This window comes from Lactuca serriola, chromosome 5, assembly GCF_051521515.1.
Source record: "Lactuca serriola cultivar US96UC23 chromosome 5, Lser_US96UC23_V15, whole genome shotgun sequence".
Classification (NCBI taxonomy): Eukaryota; Viridiplantae; Streptophyta; class Magnoliopsida; order Asterales; family Asteraceae; genus Lactuca; species Lactuca serriola.
The window spans coordinates 217871333-217877039 of record NC_136412.1 but is presented as its reverse complement, the minus strand read 5'-3'; the positions used below and the strand labels follow the sequence as shown (position 1 = coordinate 217877039).

Here is a 5707-nt window from a genome sequence, read left to right as displayed (position 1 = left end):
CTTAATGATATTTAACCCCCATTATTTGTCGTTGTTAGGTTGAACGTCTAAGACCCTCACCGGGACCTCATTGAGTCTAGATGATGTCAACACGCAACAATTCCACAATCCTGTCTAATAATGAACATAAAATTATGCATTTTTTGTGATGAAATGGAAAATCTTAAAATGAATGATAGATAATCAAGTCAAGCAACATATTTATAAAATTCAAATTACAGTAGTTACAACTATTCATGAAAAGTTGCAATGGTTCGAAAATACTTGTAAAAATGTTTTATCCTACCAAAAAACCATAGAAACTAGCCTTTTTATTTAGCATTCCCTACAAAAAAAAATTAAAAATTTTAAAGGGAATCTAAACTAATAAACTCACCGAAGTTTTCATCACCCACTAATGCCAGCAACAATCCTACAATTCTCACTCATGAACATGAAATAATGCATTTTTGATGAAATTGAAAACTTAAAAAAGTGAATGATCATAAAATCAAGTCAAATGACATATTTAAAGAACTCAAATTCAACAATTATAACTCTTCACAAAAAGTTGCAATGGTTCAAAAATATTTATAAATACAATTTTCCCACCAAAATCCTCTAAACACTAGCCGCCTTTTAGAATTCCTTACAAATCATTTTTGGAAATTTTGAATGGAATTTGAATTTAAACTAATAAACTCATCAAAGTTATCATTTCTTTTATTGGTTTAAAAATACAACCTTTTAGAATTCTCTACAAATCATATTTGAAATTTTTTAATGGAATTTGAATTTGAACTAATAAACTCATCAAAGTTTTCATTTCTTTATTAAAAAGTTGTAATGGTTCAAAAATACAAAAGTTTTCATTTCTTTATGAAAAAAGTTGTAATGGTTAAAAAATACAAAGACAATTTTTCCTATGAAAAGACACTAACCCCTTGTTAGCAAAACACCAACTACTCAACAAAGTGATAAATACTATATTGCTCCAATACATGCTTCCCTCGTGGTGTTGTCTGCTTAGCGTCCGTTATTTAGACAAGGAAGGAATATGATGTTGTATTCCTTTTCTCTGGAGAGTACATATTTTTGTTGCAAAAAGGAAATTAGTTATAGTGTTTATTGATTTCGAAGGAATTGTTGGTGATTTTAGTGTCACCATGTCATTTTAAGTAACTGGAACTAACATGTGAGCTAAGGGGTTTCATGATTTGTACTCTAATATATGTACGGGTTTGTGCGGAGTGCACGCATGTATAAGATCGAATCAGAAACCGTTTCGACGACTAGTCGGGGGTCCGGGGGCAGCGCCCCTTTGGCGGGGTCTAGGGGCAGCGCCCCTAGCGGGGTCCAAGGGGCAGAGCCCCTGGCTGGATAATGGAAAATTCAATTTATTGATGGTGATTATGGTAAAACTAACGAAACTCGTTAATTTTTGGTAACCCTAATCTGGATTAATATTACTTGCTTCCTAAGCAAGTAATGACGGCCCAACCCTAATGGAGCCCTAATCGTGTTTAGTATATAAACAACTCTTCATTTCCAGAAGACGGACGTTTTTAGCTCTCGTTTTTCATCACACATTCACAGAACCTTTTAGCATAATAGCTTACGTTTTCTGTGCCTAGAAACGTAGGTGTCCGCTTGGATTATCCTAGGCTGAATTTCTTGTAACTCATAGGGTAGAAATATCAGTTCGGAAAATGATATCACGATCCAAGCTGGTATCCAAATCTCCACCGCAAACCCTAATTTTCCCAACAGGAATTGGACTGAGTTTTCATCCGGAAAATTTAGCCTTGACAATTCACGACACGACACGAAATAAACGGGTTTGGGTTGAGTTTTTCAACCAGCCAACTTGTCAACCCGTTTATTAAACAGATCATATATGAGTTTCTCAAAAAATATACGGATTGACCCTCCAACCCGTTTAAAATTTTAATAAATAAATTATATATTTTGTAAATGTATTAAGTATTATACACTATACAGTTTACACTATATAGTAGGATAAGATACACAATATCATTGACCATTTGACTTGTAGATAACCATCTGCTAATTTGCATTGTAACACGTTTAGCGTTTGCCCTGAATAATCTTAGTATCTCACAAGAACGGTGGCATGAACGATTGAATCATTATCGAACGACATCGATGCCTACGATTGAATTTATCTATGTTTGTATTAATGTTTTAGTTTGAACATGTTTCCATGAATGTTTTGGATGTGTAAGACTTAAGTTTCTAAAATTCGGATATGTTTGCATCAAGAATTTATTAATGTTTAATTATCAATTTTACTTATGGAATCTGACTCACGAATACATGAACCCAAATCCGACCCACGAACCTGTCAACCTATGAACCCGTATAAATAATTGGGTTGACGGGTCATATATGGGTTTATGTTCCAAACCCGCCTACCTGTGACCCGCCAACCCATGATCTGTATAATTAAATGGGTCGTGTTTGGGTTGGTATATTTTGATCCGTCATCCCAAACACGACACGATTACCAGGCCTAGGAAAATTGTTGGTATTTTCTACTGAAGACTATATGACCCAAGTTGTAGTTTCATATCATAGATCTGTTGCAGGAAAAATATAACCAAAGTTGATCATTAACTTTTGATAACTAGGTTAAAATTGCCACCTAGACTTTGATTATGGTTTCATGGTTCTACTTAAGGATAATGTCCCCTCTATTCTTTGTAATTGTCATTTAGGGAGGAAAAAAAAATCTGCAATATCTTTTAAAGATAGTAAGAGCATGTTTTGTGTGATCAACCATGCAATAATTTTTTTTCATAATAATGTACCATTATAATCTTCAATTTTATGTCCTAACAAAAGAAGAAAAAAAAACCGATGCCTCTGTCCGTACCCATTCACAATTTGAGGTTCAATATTCATTCTACAATCTATAACTATTCAGGTTTCACCACCATATTCTTGTGCATTAAAAGGCGACATATTTTCTTTATAACCAGAGCATTTTGCATTTAGAAGCAAATAAATCTCATTTTGTCGCCCCATCTTACCAAACACCTCTAAAACATACTCCCCAAGAATAGGGGCAATCCCAACATCATAATCAACCATTTGTTGCAACAAAAACAAAGCCCTCTCATAACATAAAGCTCCACAACATGCTCTTATCACAATATCTGGTTTCGGGTCTCTTTTACCCATTTTACTCAAAATTGGCTCACACTCCAAAATCTTTCCATTCTCAATCATATTAGAGAACCATTTGTTAGCATTAGTAGGAATCACTCTCAAACCATCATCCACCATCATCGTGTACTTCTCAATAGCTTTATCAATTCTTCCAGCATTAAAATAAGCATCAATCAAAGTCTTGTAGATATTGACATCAGGTGATAAATACTTCATACGCATTTCCACGTACATTTTTTCTGCATCATCTATCATGTCATTCTCACAGTACCTCATTATGATATTACTATAACCCATTGTATCCATTGAAAAAGACTTAGCCATTGGTGCGTGAACAATCTTCTTGAAAACACTATCAATAATGCCATTATCAGTGTACCTCTCTCTATCCATGTCAATTAAAGGCTTCTTTGACTTTGGTGATTTACCAACCTTTTTGAAAACACTATAAGCTTCTGACCCTTTCCCCATTTTGAAACATTCATTCACCATGATATTGAAAGTATCAGAATTTACTGCTGGGAAAACAGGTGGGTTGTGTGTATCTAACATGCTATTGAACAAAGCTTCGGCCTCTGGTTTCTTTTCCCACTTGAGAAGAACCTCTAATAGCTTATTACATGTAGCAGGAACCATTTTGAATTTTTTATCTAACAAAGACTTGTAAGACTCCATGGCTTCTTTTGGTTTACCTTTACTGAAGAACCACTCCATGAAGGTTGCATTGATGATACCATCATAAACCCTGCAACTGAATTTAAGTTCATCAAAGAATTCATTGGCTTTTTCCAGATTATCCAAATTCAGATATCCAGATATGATGTTGTTGAAGACATGAGAGTCAGCCCCTTTGCCATCCCAAATCATTGTCCATAGTAAGCTCACTGCTTCATCAATACGCCCAGCATCAATCAGACCCTTGGTTAAATAACGAAAAGTAACTTGAGAGGGAGTAAAGGGAGCATTATCCTTAATGTGTTGGTAGACTTGTAGGGCTTTATCAACTTCTCCATTTTCACAGTGGGATACAATCAAGAAATTGTAGGAAACAACATTAGGAACTATGTTCGATTGCTTGAAAAAGTAGGTGAAATGAACTATGGCGTCTAAATACCGCTTCGCACGATACATTGAGGCGATGATTTCGTTGCAGGTGAAAACGGTGGGACGTATGCTGAAAAGAAGTGAGTGTCGAGCAACAACAGAGGCGTTGTCGAGATCACCGGCTCGGATTAGCGATTGGACGCGGTTGTGGAGACTGAGTCGAGGTCCATGATCGAGATCAGTTAAAGAATCAGGTTTAATAGGGTCGAGTTGTTCTACGGCGGAAGAAAGGACGAAGGTTCTAAGAGGGATTAAGATGTTAAGGTTTGTTGTTTGAGACTGGAGTGGTAGAGATTGAGGGTTTATGGTCGCGGTTATGCTGGTGGTAGTGGTGGTGCGGAGAGATGCAGGACGGCGGAGGGAGCGAAGGATTAATCGAGCCACCGTCATGGTTGGAGTGTGGATGGGAAATTTGGAAGAACCCTAGTTAAACCCTCTCGTGAAGCTATTAAATATTTGTCTTCATCTTCTATAACAGATTCTATCATTCTACGTACTCATAATGGGGAACAATGTTTAAAAAGAAAATTACAAAATTACACAAACACCCCTAAACCCTCTATGAATGAAGCTAAATATTTAAATTCATTTTCTACCAAGAAACAATGGGCTAATGTCATAAGAGTTTTATCCTTTTGTGTATTTGTGGTTCATTAAACAAGATTTAGATAGTTTTTGTATTTATACTCTTTCAAACAATGTTTTAAAAGATTAAAAAACATACAAAATATAATGAATTTTGTACGAACTTTAATTTGTTTTCTTATTATTGTCATTTTTAACTGGTTATTAGTTATTACACATATCTTGTTTTGCAGTTTGTTAGATTTTTTTAAAAAGTGAAAATGCATTTATTTTATACATAGTAAAAATCATGATAAATAATATATTTACAATATCGAGTTTTAATTCACTTTCTTTCATACTATTGATTTTTTCTTAAAAAGGAACTTCTTTAATAAGAGTTCATAGTCAGTTTTTGTGTACAGACTAATCTTTTTCTGTAGGACCGGTCCATTAGTTTTTTATGTCCCGGAGAAGATGGTTAATTATGCCCCTTCATTTGTTTCAATCCTATACAAATTTTTAGTTCACAAAAACTCTTTTAAAACAATATAATTGGGTAATAGTAGTCTACAAATATGAATAATATATAGTACATTTAGTATGATTTAGGACTCAAACTTTTTCTAGTTCTAAGCCTAGAACAATTCCTAAGTTCTTACCAAAATGTTCATATGGTTGTAGTTTTTCACTTTTATATCAAATTACATGTCTGAAGGACACAAATCTTAATGGGCCTCTATAATATAAGTGTCACCAATGATGATACTATAGTCTATAATCCAAGATCAACATGTTTTATCACCCTAAAAAAACTATTAGATGGCAATCTTTTATTGGCTTTAAACCATTCAGACCATACAATCTG

The 5707-nt window shown here is 34.4% G+C and overlaps 1 pseudogene; it reads right to left on the bottom strand.

Annotated features, from left to right (window-relative positions):
• Positions 1 to 2922: 2922 nt before the first annotated feature.
• On the bottom strand, positions 2923 to 4665 carry LOC145050175 (pentatricopeptide repeat-containing protein At1g10270 pseudogene; annotated as a pseudogene).
• Between the last annotated feature and the right edge of the window lie 1042 nt (positions 4666 to 5707).